Here is a 13,531-nt window from a genome sequence, read left to right on the forward strand (position 1 = left end):
CACTTGGAAAACTCATTTAGCATTAAGACCTTCATTTCTAGCCTGCACACAGATACCAGACATGCTTAAACCAACAGGGTGTTGTAGGCTTCTCTGCTGGGACTAGCTGAAACCCAAATGCCGTATGGTGCACACATCAAAAAACAAACAGGCCTCAAGGTGGACCCAGAAGCCAAACACAACACAAAGGATTTGGACTTGTAAAAACCTCTCATCTGGAGAGAGCTGATAAACACTGTAACACTTCTGGTTGCCCTGCCATTTTCTGCTTTTTCACTGCAGCAGGGACAGATGTTTGTGCCCACTGACAGTTGTGCCTTTTTCATCTAAGACTGCAACTGCATCACAACCTCGCACTAAGCCCCCAAAATGGCTCAGCAGATGTAGCTGCTGCAGAAAAGTGCCTGCCCCTGCAAACAGCAGTCCATGGAGAGGAGATGCAACTCATGATCTCGTTTCCAGGCAAAGTTTGGGGCATTGGAACCAGCCCATTAAGCCCCAGAGCCTCCTGACAGCTGCGCGATAGCAGCAGGAAGGAGGTGACCTAATGAATAGAATAGAATAAACCAGGTTGGAAGAGACCTTCAAGATCATTGCGTCCAACCTATCACCCAACTGCTTGAACCAGCAGTCCTGCAGTATAAACTGGCACACCAATGTCATCAGTGATGCCACAGGAGTCTGGAATTTGACTCCTATCATGACACCAGTCCAGTGTCCCACATCTGCTCCACCTGAGAACAGGCCACAGCACTCCCACCTCTCTTAAACTCTTCCAGAGGGGAAGGACTGAGAACAAAACCAAACAAACAGTGGGTCAGGCTGGGAATCATTTCTTTTTGAGGTTGGCAGATCTGCTGTGGAGGCTGATCCACTGATATTTTTTCTAATATAAGGCACATATAAGATGACTAGAATTTGATAGCTGCTTTTTAATTAAATTGAAATAAGTAAATCACAGCCTGTTGCCATGGAGAATGAACAGACACAGCCTCTTGACTCCAGGGCAGGATCAAGCAGGAGAGGCAAACAAGGCTGTGAAATTAAAAACACCTATTTTAAAGCAAATGGTCTTGATAATTAGCAACAAAAACAAAAAAAACCCGAACCATGGCATAGAAAAATAATATAACCATATGGCAGGAAGCAGTTTTCAAGGTGAACTGCAAAGCTGTTTTAAATAAATGAATAAACTGGTGGAGCTGCTGGGTCACCAGCAGAATCATACATGCAGGATTAAACATGATTTAAAAATATACACCCCCCCCCAAAAAAAAAAATAATCTGCAATTAGCTTTTCCTTCATTTTCCTGCCTATAGGCTGCATCTGTGTCTGTTCTTATTTTTAAGGACTTGTTTCAAGTGATTAGCATTCACATCTATTTGCAGTTACCAGGGAGCCGTCAGACTCAACGTTTGCAAAAGCCTTGCGGTTCACCCTGAAGCAAGAACCAAGTTTATGGGATACAAAACCTTCTGCCTTTCACTGGTGTCATTACACAACCCTGGCCAGGTCACTGGACAATAATACTCATTTCTGACTGTGTGCATCCTTGTTATGGCTTCCATGACAGAGTGATTTTGGAGGGAGTTTGCCCTCTGCACACCACGCAGCCAATGCTGTGCTGCATCTCTCGAGGACAGCTCAGAGAATGAAAAGGCAGTGCTGGTCTGTCAGGGGGAGGCAGCACAGCCTTCAGCACAAGCTTGACTGATAAACAAGAGCTTTGCACACTCCCTTCCCAGTTTCTCCTGAGCACTGGGCTTCAAATCATTCCACTCCTCCTTGCTTCCAACCTTACCTGCTACCAGCTCACTTCTGTCAGCAAAGGCTGCCCAGAAAGACAGGACAGAGTAGTTTATGTAGCTCCTATACCACCTCTGTAGAGAGGATGCTGTATGGCAGGAGTAAGATCTAAAAGGGCAGCAGCAAGGAAACTCCCTTATCACCTTTTTGAGCCCAGCCAAGGCAAATCTGAGCAAGACAGTCTTAAAACTTCCAGTGAGCATGGGGTCAAAGTGCATCAGATTCATAACAGCTTTAAAATACTTGAAATAAATTGCATCTGATGACTCAGTTTCAGAAATGTGCTGTACATTTTTTTGAAGGGAAGGGACAGATGAACTAACTCTCACTTCAAACCTTCCATCCACCCTAGGGGAGAAGCCAACCTTTCCTCCTATTTTGTGAAGACACAAGTTGTCAGCCACAGCCATTAGTCTTCCATGGCAGTTAATGACCCATATGAAACAAACTGTCAGGGTCCCAGTCCAGGCCCTCATGACACAGCTGGTTAGATCTAAAATCAGTCATACTCTCAACTCTAATCAGCTGAAGCTAAGCTGACTATTGACAAGTTTCCTTCTGTCCCCCCCCAGGACCAAGAAACACTTGCAAGGAGGAGTGAGGACAAGAATCCTGGCAAAGGGAAGATTTAGGGAAAAATGAGCAATTAACATCAGTATTGCCTTCTTTTGCAGTTTTGCCCTCTTTTGGAGCATTTGCGGCACTAACTGAAGCTACCCTACATAAGATTTGTGGCTTTCATTAAATATAAACTCCAAGTCCAAGTCTTCATGAAGACATGCATAACTTGCAAATCTGGTTCACCCTGAAGGACACCAACAAAGTCCCCAATGAAAGTCCTTAAATATGCTGGGGTGGGGGTAGCACGAGTGGGCCAACTTGCAGTCTTTGAACAGTTGAAGCTGACATCAGTACCTGCCCAATCTCCTCACTCATGCACCCCCTTTCTTTCCAAAGCCTGCAGCAAGAGCTGCTGGGAAACATCTTGGGACGTATTAGCTGTGCAGCTACACACCCTTGGCTTCCCGTCTCTCCACTGATTTCCTTGGAGTGCAGCTGATTTCCCACTGCTTGAACCATAGTCCAACCCCACCACCTGAACACAACGGCTTTGCCAGGGCTGTTTCCATCCTCACAGATATTGGGCACCCAGAGGACGGCAGACGGCTTGTTTCTCCTCACCTTGTAGCTTTACTGATGTTTAATTTTGACCTAAAGAGATTTGACACAATTATCAAAACCAGCCTAGCACCTCCCTCTGAAAGGCAACTGTGGTTTATTCTCCATTCCTGCAAGCCAAGATAATCACACATGGGAAGACTCCTTCCCAGAGACACTCCCAGCTGAACAGAGCCCGGGTTAACAGGCGCCTGCATTGAGGCTCAAGCCAGGCAGCCACTTGGTGTATGAAGGAAGATGCTAGCCATTCCCAGCAGCAGATTTTCATATGGCAGCAGAAGGTTGTGAGCCAAAAATAGGGGATTTTTAAAAAGAAAGGAAAAAAAAACCGCCTCCAACACATAAAGCTGCTCCCTTCAGCAGCATCACACCATGCCATACACAGAGAGATTGGCCAAGACCCCTGCCCAGGCTGTTCATCATCCCCCTTGCCAGACCTCCGGCCTGCCCCCATGCCACCCTGCCTCCCTGCAGGCCAGGAACCAGGACCTCCTTCTCCTACCCATAAACTTCTCCTGACCTCCACACCCCCAACACTCTAACTGCCCACAAGCAGCAAATTCCAGGGAAGGCCCTTTCCAAACAAGAGGCGGCTTCAGACGCTGGCCTTGCAGGGTGTTTGTCACCCGGGGGCAGGTCTCGCCACACTGCTGCCGCCTGGGCTCCCATGGGAGTTTCCAGCCGTGAGCCTCGGTGGCTGCTGCAGGAGCATGTGGCACATGTGCCACTGTCAACAACTTCCAGACACGGTGGGCAAGTCCCGGCTGAGCATGAGGCTGCCTGCCACCACAAGCAGTCATCTGGTTTGGGGAAAGGCAGCTCCTAAACGGGATGGCGCTTCAGCACAAGAAAGATCACCTTCGTATTCTTCTGAAAAGCCAGAGGTGTGCATAAAGGGGAAGGAAGCATGGATGAAGGAGGGGGAAGGCAGAGCACAAGACCACATGGTGTTAGCTCTTCGCTCTCCATAAAAAGAAAATGATCTGAAGGAACTGGAGGCAGCGGCGGTAGCACAAGGAAAGCCGGACAGAAAGCCACGCCAAGGGACGAGCGGCTGCCTGAGGGAAGCATCGGCGCTTCCCCCGGCTTTCAGCAGCCCCAAAGAGACCGCCCCGCCACCGGCAGGCCCGGCTGCGGGACCCCTGTGCACCGGCGCGGACCTGCCCGGCCGCCCTTCACAGGCGGGGACGGCGGCGGAGGGAGCGGAGGGCGGCAGGTCCTCCTCCCGCTGCGCGCCGGCCCCGGGGGGCGCGGGCAGAGCTCGGATTACAGCCCGCTGGAAAACAAACCAACCCCCAGCAAACACCGCGCACACCGGGACGGGCGCACACAGAACACGAGAAACACAAGTCACCTCAGAACAAACGAGGGGAGCAAAGAGGAGAGTGGGGGTGCCGGCCCCTCCGGGACGCCCCTGCCTCAGGGTGGAAGCCCTGCCCTGCCCCGCCCCTGCCGCGGGGTGCGGGGACGACCCCAGGCGCGAGGTGAAGCAGGGGGCGGGCAGCCGCCGCGACGGCCGCCGCTTACCTGTGGGGGCCGGCCCTCAGGGTCCCATGGCAGCCCAGCCCCGCCCCGCCCCGTCCCGTCCCGCGGCGGGCAGTGGGGCTCTCGAGTCTTTGTTGCGCGGAGGGGAGCGGGTACGGATCCTGTCAGCTCATGTGACGCGGCGGGCTCGGTCTCCGCAGCTTTCTCTTTATGTTTTTGCCTCCTGTCTCCCTCCTCTCTCCCGCCCGCCCTCCGCCGGCGCACAGGGCAGGCCCCGCAGCCGGGCGCGGGTCTCAGGCCCGACTGGCTGCTGGCAGAACGGCGGCGGCAGCGGGGGAGGAGGAGGAGCCGCCGGCGGGGCGGGCCCCCTCGGCAGGGCCGGGCGTGGAGGAGGGATCTGGCATCTCACAGCGCTGCCTGGAGGGGGAGGCGGCGAGGGACGGCGCTGCTGCGGGCGCTGGCTCCCCGTGGTGTGTCGTCGTGCCCGCCCCCGGCTCCCGCTCTCGCCTCCCGGGAGGCGGCGCGGCGGGCTCGCTCTGACCCGCAGGCTTTGGCGGGGGCAATCAGCCTCTGCCCTGGCCCGGCTGCTCTCGCTCCGGGAAGGCCCTGCCACAGGGGGAAAACAGCCGCCGTGGGCCTTGGGGCAGGCATTGGCTTTCCTGGAGGGACGGCCGCCTCACGCCTAGGGATGTGCTGTAGAGCGGCAGAGGGGTCAGGCTGGCAGAGGCTTTGCCGGCGTGGAGTAGGAGTGGATAAAGTGGACACCTGAACTGGGGGTTTGCTCCTCTACTGAGGCTTCTGTTGCTGCACTTCAGGCCCCGATGCATAGGCCTGGGCCTGCCGCAGCAGTCTGGAAAGTAAACTGAAATGTAATTAATGTGCATTCTAGTTGGGGCTTGCCATAAGAGAGGAAAGCCCCTCGTTTTCTCTAGAAGACATCAGAGAAATGGCAGTACTGAGTCAGATAAGCACCCTGCCTCTCAGAGTGCCGAAGATACAAACCGTAAGACAGCCTGTCTGCTCCAACAAGCAGACTGCAACACCGCCTCAGAGGAATCCCCTGCGACCAGCAGCCAGGCACTTTCCAACCCACAGCTGGGGGCTTCATATTTAACAGCTTCCAAAGGACTTTTTCTTAACTCTTTTTCTTTCTTTTTTTTTGTTTTTTAGCCACGTGAAATTTCCGTATCTGCTACATCATGCAGCAAGCATCCAGCTCGTTTTTTCAGACAGCATTTACTCATCTCCTTTTGTTTGCCAAGCTCTAAGTAGGGGGCAGAGAGAGATCACCTTTCTGCGGCTCTTTAATGTCCCAATATGCCATTTTTCTTCACAAGTCATGTCTGAAAAACATTACACCACCAAGCCAAGCAGTATGTAGGAAATATAGATGACATTTCTATCAGAAAGGCAGACAGCTCAAGAAACACTCAGCCTGCTTCATCAAATAAAACTGCAAATTCAATGAGCAGCTTCCTTGCTGCTCTAGTCAGTCCCAAGATTGCTCCTACACTGGCATCAGCTTTCTAGACACTAAAATTGACATTAAAAAATGGTGCCCTGCAAGCCAGCACATACACAAGAACCTACAGACCATAAAACTTCCTCTATAAAGCGGATGCAATAAGACCATCAGCCATCCAAAACGCACCGAGAAGCTGTGAGGTTCAGCCAGCCCTGCAGATACTGCTGCACCTGGTCCGAGGGAACAGTGGCCTGCTTTATTCAGCAAGGTCACTCTTCCAGCAAGAGAGCTACGAATTCAGTACAATAAAAGGTAGAACAGCAACAACAGCAATTCCAGAAAATCACTTTTCAGGCGATCAAGGTTTATTCGGTGTTTGTCTAGCGCAACCAAAATTAACGAGGGCTGGCAAGGTCTCTGACCACATTAGCTTTCTGCAAATTTGGTTTGCTGCTTTTTATTTTAGAGTCTCTGCTGTAGCATTCCCTCCCACCACCACGTGCTCCTGATAGTGATAATATTCCATGCTAAAATCCACAAAGAAAATAATCTTGCTAATTACTGCCTCTGAAAGATTGATTGATTTTTCTTCCCCCCCCCCCCCCCCTTGCTGCGTCTTTTTTTCCTAACCTTCAGGCTCTCCCTTTCCCAGCTCATTACAGGGAGCAAATCCGCAGATGAAAACACATGAAACGGAACCAGATACTGCCAGAGCATCAAACATGAAATACACCAGTGCCGCTCCACAGACAGCATAATCAATGCCCTTCCTCCCACAGCAAAGCCACCAAAATTCTTTGTTCCTGCAGGTACTCGTCCCAAATCTCCACAGTTCATCACTTCTCCCAGCCCACGAGATACCCCACAGAAACCACGTGAATGAGCCTAAATAATCGCTGCCTTAGAACGAGAGCACACAGCCGGCCAATAAAGGACAGAAACATGCACTCATCATTAGGAGAGCATTTGTCAGATGAGCAACAACTCAACCCCCCCGCCCCAGTCCTCCCACAGATGACCTACAAAATGTTCCCCAAAAGATAAAGTTAGGCATTAAAATTTACAATCCCTAGATACTAAAAACTCGTGGATTTAATGGAGGTGTTCCCTTCCTGTCCCATTACCACCTCCCCGCCGACCTCTCCCTTTGTCACCAGCATAAACAACCCTTTTTCGCTAGTGGTCCAGCAGAGAGCCGGCAGCCTGTCAGTCACTTCTGCTCACACCCCTTTCCGCTGCAGAGGTGCTCCTTTTCTCTCTTTTTTCCCCTTCTTTTTTTCTCTCTCTAGTTGTCGATTAATATAATTAGATTACACTAAGAGCAATTGCATCTAACCTCTAGTTAACTTGAATATTGCTGCTTTCTGTCAGGTCTGATAAAAGGGACCCTGAGCCCAAGCGCTTCTTTGCTTTTTCCAGCTGTATCGGTTGATCTAATAAAACATATTACCTTTTGCCACAAACCTTGCTTCCTTAGGATCTCTAGACCACCCCAACTGCAACATCACTTTTACTTTTAATGTCTTGCCCACTCTAACCAATTCTTCCACATTCTCTTATCTGTGAAATAGAATATGATAAAATGTATTCCCTTCTGTATCGATCCTTATACTGTTTTCATAAAGATAATATCCAAGGAACCTTCTAGGACTGCATTAGCTGCTCTGAATAACATCTGTCACACGCAGGGTTTGCTTTTCTTTTCCTTGTTCTCTCCCCAGGAAGAAAATTATGCAAGGCTTGGTTATTTTTTTTTTTTCCCCTTTCCTCTTTTCATGTTGCTCTGCATTCAGACCAGCGAAAATGAGAATGATGGCAATTTCTGTGATAGACCTTATTTCCCAGGGAAGATAATTTCAGTGCTGAACTACCCATAGAAAGATGTCTCCAGCACATAGCAACATTTTAATATGCCGCTCCCCACCAAAGGAAAACTAATCCTCACTCTTGACAGCTGGGACAGAAACTTCCTAAGGAAAGAACAATGCTTCCCTTTCTTCAGGAGCAGTTTCTAACCTGTGCTCCTCAGAGTGTGAGGCTCAAACAGTATGTTGCAGATTAGCAAGATAAAGGGCAGGGCACCATACAGTCACACATAGGAAAACCTGGGAACCAAACAGAGTAACATGCCTTTTAATTGCACTGAGGCGGATTACCATAGGACAGCTTGCAGACAGATCATTTTGTGCTAAAAAAGACAGAGAGAATTTACTTATGTGTAAGGGACCACACTGCTGTTCCTCAAAGAGGAACCCTGAGCAATCCCACGTGTCTAAAAAGGCAGTAGGTACAACATACGAGCTACTGAAGACAGAGACTGAGGTGAAGAGAGGAATCATCTGTGCTCCAGCACTGAAAGCAGAAATACCAGAAGACCTCAGGGAGACAGTAGACAGCAGATTTAATATGTTTTTGCAATGTGATATGGCAGCAAAAATCATGCAGTTAATTTAATTTGGGGTTGTAAAGGCAGAGACCTCTTCTCAAAGATATAGGCAATAGTTCCATTTTTTAATATAGTGGTGAGACCGCAGTTTGAAGACATGTTTAGCTCTGGACAGCTCTGTGCTAGCTTGATGTCAACAACTTGGAGGGAAAGAAATAAAAAAAAATAAATATATATATATATAAAAAAAAAAAAAAGGAGGAACATCAACTGATAAAAAAGCTGGAAGGGATTACAGTGTGTGTAGGTTGGCCAAATAACAACCGTGAAGAGCATCACGGGAATTGTGTGTGAGAACTTCAGGGGTGCAGAAGCACCAGGGAGCAAGAAAGACTGTTTAAGAGTTGTCTGAGGGAGTATAAATGTAAATTAAATTAAGCAAAGGAAACATTAATCTGCAAGGCTGCAAGACAGCATCCCCGAGGAGCTCCCATCACCTGATTCACACAAAACTGGATGGAGCGAAGCAAGTAAGAAACAACTTTAGGAAACCCTGCTGCAGGAAGGGATTAGATGAGGACAATAGGCCTTTGGGACCGTTTAACTGCCCACTAACTGGGATATCTGCAGAGCAATAGGTCTCAGCTCAGTAGATGGTGGAAACATTCCCTTCTCTACGCCACTGCTGAAGACACTTGTAGACTGAAATAACCACGCTTAGTTCCAGCAGGTAACCATGACAGAAGTGCTCTACTCAGGGTGGGGGGAGGTGTATCCTCAGAATTTTTCCCTTTACCACTGGGATTTACTTGAGAGGTCACTGGTTCATCATCTGGTAAGAACAATGGTGATGGCCCTCCTGTGTTTTAATATTGTCACCACAATGTTACCTTGGATTATACAGACCTTTGAGTAGGTGGCCAGCACTTACCTCTCCCAAGAAGTCTGTAGCATCCAGATACAGCAGTTAATTGGAAAGGGGGAAAAAAATCAGAGGCTTTAATGTCCCTTAGAGGGAAAACCTTCAGATGAATCCTTTTTCTAACATAGGAAAACCAACTTGTGCCTGTAACACCTTTACATCACACTGTGACATCTCATCTTCTGGCCTGCCTGTCATACAGAAAAGGAGACCTGTCAGTGTATGTTCCTCCCAAGCAAGGGCTGGTCCACCATATTGCTGTTCATCCTGGACATGCCACACACACGGTTGGGGAAAGAAAACCCCCAACCCCCCAGATTTAATGTCTTGTCTAACCTGGTCTATTTTTTTTCACAAGACCCCTTAGGGAGCCATGTGCAGTGACAATTATCAGTCCAACCATACATGACAAACACAAAGGTGTAGCCCGCCCATAACTGTTGACATTAAATGGCCTTTCTCTGCACAGAAATGTCATGATCTTCATGAAGGAAGATCCCTGAAGGTTTTCAAAAGACACATAGATGTGCTGCTGAGGGACAGGGTTTAGCAACAGACTTGGTAGAGTTGGGCTGGAGGATCTTAAAGGGTTTTTTTCCCAGCCCAAACGATTCTGTGATCCTCTTCTAAGGACACTTTTCTGCTTGTTTGTTTAAATAAACAACATGGTCTATCAGACATGAGCATGCAGCAAATAGAAGTGTGCCAACATTTGGGTTTGAGATAGTCTTGTAATGAATTGCTGAAGCATATGCTAAAACTAATTCATCATCCCCCCTACTTTATCATGATCCTCTCTGGCTGTTTCGCTTGCACCCTGCCTAATGGCCCATCTCTCTCAGGGCAACCTATGCTACAAGCCTCTCTGCAATGTCATGCTCTTACCTTGCAGGCTATATTTAAAGAAAAGAAGAAAATCACGATTTTTTCCCTGCTTTCCATTAAATGTAACCCCTGTCTAACTGCTAGGACACAGGCATTGTCTGCTCTGAAAGTGCAATAATAATCAAGCAGTTAAGAATTGATAGCTGGTGACTTACCATGCCTGGAAATGAGAGAGGCTGCATTCATTTTAGCTCTGCAAGAACCCAAAATAGCTAACCTGTTTTTTATGGACAGTAAGATGTTTTTAAATCTTCTGGGGAGAAAAAAAGACAGAGGAGTTACAGCTTCTTGGTGATTCTGTGATTCTTCTATTAAACTGCTTTGTTCAAAACTCCCACCTATGTTTTTGCATGCTCCTTAGCAAAGGGTCTGTCAGTACAGGTCACCATGCCAGAAGAGCTGCTGCACTTCAGATTCACACCCTGCCTTGACCTGAAGGAGTCTGAAAGTGCACAGAAATCCCAAGAAAGCAAAAGCCAAGCTGAAGTTTTACTTTCTCTTCCCCATGTGCTAGTGCAGAGCTGCTTTGCTTGAATAAACAACCCACCCGAGCAGCAATTACATCACCTCAAAGCTGTGGTTTCCTTTAAACATTAAAAAGAATGGCAAGCATTTCCATTCACGTAATTATCAGCATTATCGCCTCTCCTCACACCTTCTCCAGCGTCTGTTGGGATCATAGGGACTTCCCTGCCTCCCTTCCAAATGAGCAGAGAACACCTTTGTAACTCGGCTGCAGCCATTTGCTCTTCTTTGTCTAAACCCTCTCGACAAGCTCAGGAACTTCTCCAGCAATCAGGAAGACTTCATGGGGTGGATGAGCAGCTACTCAGCACATTCTCTTCACAGACACTCATTTGGGGAATTACGGCATACAGATTTGGGCTTTCCATGGTAATTTGGCTCTAACGAGCTTTCCTTACTGACAAAATAGTAGACACCTCTCTAACACAGAGCGGTAACTCCTCCTGCAACTCTGCTACCACAGCAAACAGACCTCAGCCAGGCAAATGTGAGCCTGATCGATACTTGCATGAGAAATCAAAAATGAGAAGCCAAGTGCTACAGAAACTGGTGCTGGTGACTCAGAAAGAAGCTTCTTTTTCTCCTGAAACTCTAAGGATCTCAGCTAGCTCCTATTTACCCAGCTACTGGGTCCTATCTGAACAAACAAGAACACAGGAACCCGAATTCTGATCTCAACTTCACCTCTGACCCTCTGCACTTTTGGAAAAGTCATTTGACCTCCTGACTCTCTGTTTTTTTCCACGTGTGAAGCTGAAACATCACAGTGAGTCTTGTAAGGACTTCTGAAATCTTTTGTTTTAATGGCACATGTCCGTGGCCAAAGCACCACTAGCAGCGTTAGAGGGCTAATTCCCTCACAAGGGAGGGACAGCTCACTGTGGTACAGGTAGCTTGGCTACAATTATCACCCCTGGAATTGCTGAAATATCATTGCATGAAATGGTAGGCAGACAAACCTTTCAGATGAGATAGAAACCAGAGGCCCTGGCTGGTTGTTAAAAGACATAAAGTTTAGAAGGATCCCATATGTTAGCTTTCCCATGTTCACCCTGCTCCAATTTGGATAATTACATTCTGACTCCTGAAAGCAGGGTGGCTGACCTGCCTGACCCTGCCAGCTGTGTATCCAAATCTTCATGTGGCCCAGAGCAATTCAACACTACCCACGTCTTTCAAAAGAGCTGAAGGAAAAGAGGAGTTCCAGAAGAGGTTCATCAGCTGATGAGAAGAAGGACTCCCAGAATGGGACCACTCCCCTCCTGCCTGAACAGTCCTTGCCTCAGGAGCTGACAGCTTGCCCTTCTGTGTCACTTCTCATGGGAGCTTCCTGATGTTGTCGAAGCACCATCAAGCTTTGTCCCCAGGTGACCATGTTGTTGCCACACTGGTGCTGCAAACCTTGCAGATCCACAGCTCCTAACAGGGTTTGGCAGCTTAAAAGGTTGTGAAGTACCTAGTAACAGACTAGTTACTAACAACCTGCATTTCTGTGTTGTCCTTTTACCCCTGGCAGTAAGTAGAGACTGTCTGGCCCTGGAATAAAGCAAGAGAAAGCACTGAGGAGTTACATTCTCCTCAGGTTGGCACTGGTGCTCTCTGACCTCCTTTTTTATTTATAAACTCCTAATGATACTGCACTGTGCAGAGGCAATCTTGACCACCAAAGAATCCCTGAAGGCAGAAAGAGCCTTCATCAGCTTCCTGACACAGCAAAGAAGAGGAGCAGCATCTGCTGCAAAGGATTTTTCACCATGGACACTCTGTACACTTTCCCAAACCCCAGACAAGATGCTGTTTCCAAACAGTGAAAGAAAGTGGTGGCAGCTCCAAGCTGCCCCCAGTATCTGGCCAATTGCATTTCGGGTGCCAGTCTGACCCAGTGATGGTGTCAGAAGCCACTCTCCTCACATGGACAAGATGCTGGCAGCCAATGAAGGTATTTCTCCACACCTCATAGGTGAAAAGGAGGAGAATCTGTCCTGTCCTCATCTCTTCACTGGTGCTGGTGGCACCTTGACCATGGCACAGAGCTGTGAGGGGTACCAGAAGCACCAAGCCCAGGGGTAGAAGACAGTCACGGCTGGAGATATTCTGCATAGCTGTTAAGCCTCCACCCCTGACAGTCTTTGGCCTAAGGACTACCAGGGCAGCTGGCAGGGGGGTGTGGGCATGCAGGGGACAGAAAAGGGAGCAGAGAGGACCTAGGGCACCATCTGGTGGCTTCACTCACTGCCTTCCCTAAATCCCTGTCTCACAGGGTCACAGCATTGCATGGCCAAGAAGAAACATCAGGTCTTTCCAAGAGACAGCCAAGCAGGAAGAAGAGGCCCCTGCACTTGGCACAGACTCATGCCCTTAAGGCACTGCTAGGTGGGACAGTGGTGCAAACCAGAGAAGCAAAAGCCATTTCACTTGGGTGCTGCTCAAACACCTCCCTTGCTAAAGAACCAGCCCTAGCTGGGTATCTAGAGATGATGCACATTAATGACACCCCTGAGAAGGAGAAATAAGAGTAGTAGAAGACAGAAAAGATGAAGGAGAACAACGTTGCACTACCCCTTGCACATGCATTTCGTTGTTATTACCCACCACAGCAAGGTCTTTCTTATCTACAGCTGAAGGCAAAATATAGTTGGCATGTTTGACAGAACATGCAAGAGCTCCTCCTCTGCAGAAAGGGATGAATCCAACAAACCAGTGAACTGCTCAAGTGCATCCCAGTTTTTGTCTTCTCAAATTAAGATTTGCAAACCATTGTGAAGGAGTTATTTCAAAGGGACTAGATGACCTCCATGTCACCAACACCCTTTAGAAGAAGGCAGGTAGCACATTTCTACCTTGCACCACTGCTTACTTTGGTAATGGGTCTCCACT

General features: G+C 48.5%; 1 protein-coding gene and 1 long non-coding RNA gene across 5 annotated transcripts in view; both read right to left on the reverse strand.

Moving 5' to 3' along the window:
* The window catches only part of TCF20 (transcription factor 20), a 139,583-nt gene extending 134,798 nt beyond the window's left edge, over window positions 1–4,785 (reverse strand). For all 4 annotated transcript variants that reach the window (XM_068142591.1, XM_068142595.1, XM_068142594.1 and 1 more), the window contains exon 1: window positions 4,514–4,785. The gene's annotated coding sequence lies outside the window, so the exon portion shown is untranslated. The remainder of the gene's footprint in view (window positions 1–4,513) is intronic.
* A 2,895-nt stretch (window positions 4,786–7,680) lies between these two features.
* LOC137443155 (uncharacterized) lies at window positions 7,681–12,049 on the reverse strand. The gene is made up of 2 exons (XR_010987825.1): window positions 10,285–12,049; window positions 7,681–9,435 (listed from the first exon to the last, which is right to left on the reverse strand). It is a non-coding gene; the product is annotated as an uncharacterized lncRNA (long non-coding RNA).
* Between the last annotated feature and the right edge of the window lie 1,482 nt (window positions 12,050–13,531).

The sequence above is a fragment of the Melanerpes formicivorus genome, unplaced genomic scaffold (genome assembly GCF_026170545.1).
Source record: "Melanerpes formicivorus ecotype bairdi unplaced genomic scaffold, bMelFor1.0.p_v2 SCAF_8, whole genome shotgun sequence".
Lineage (NCBI taxonomy): Eukaryota > Metazoa > Chordata > Aves > Piciformes > Picidae > Melanerpes > Melanerpes formicivorus.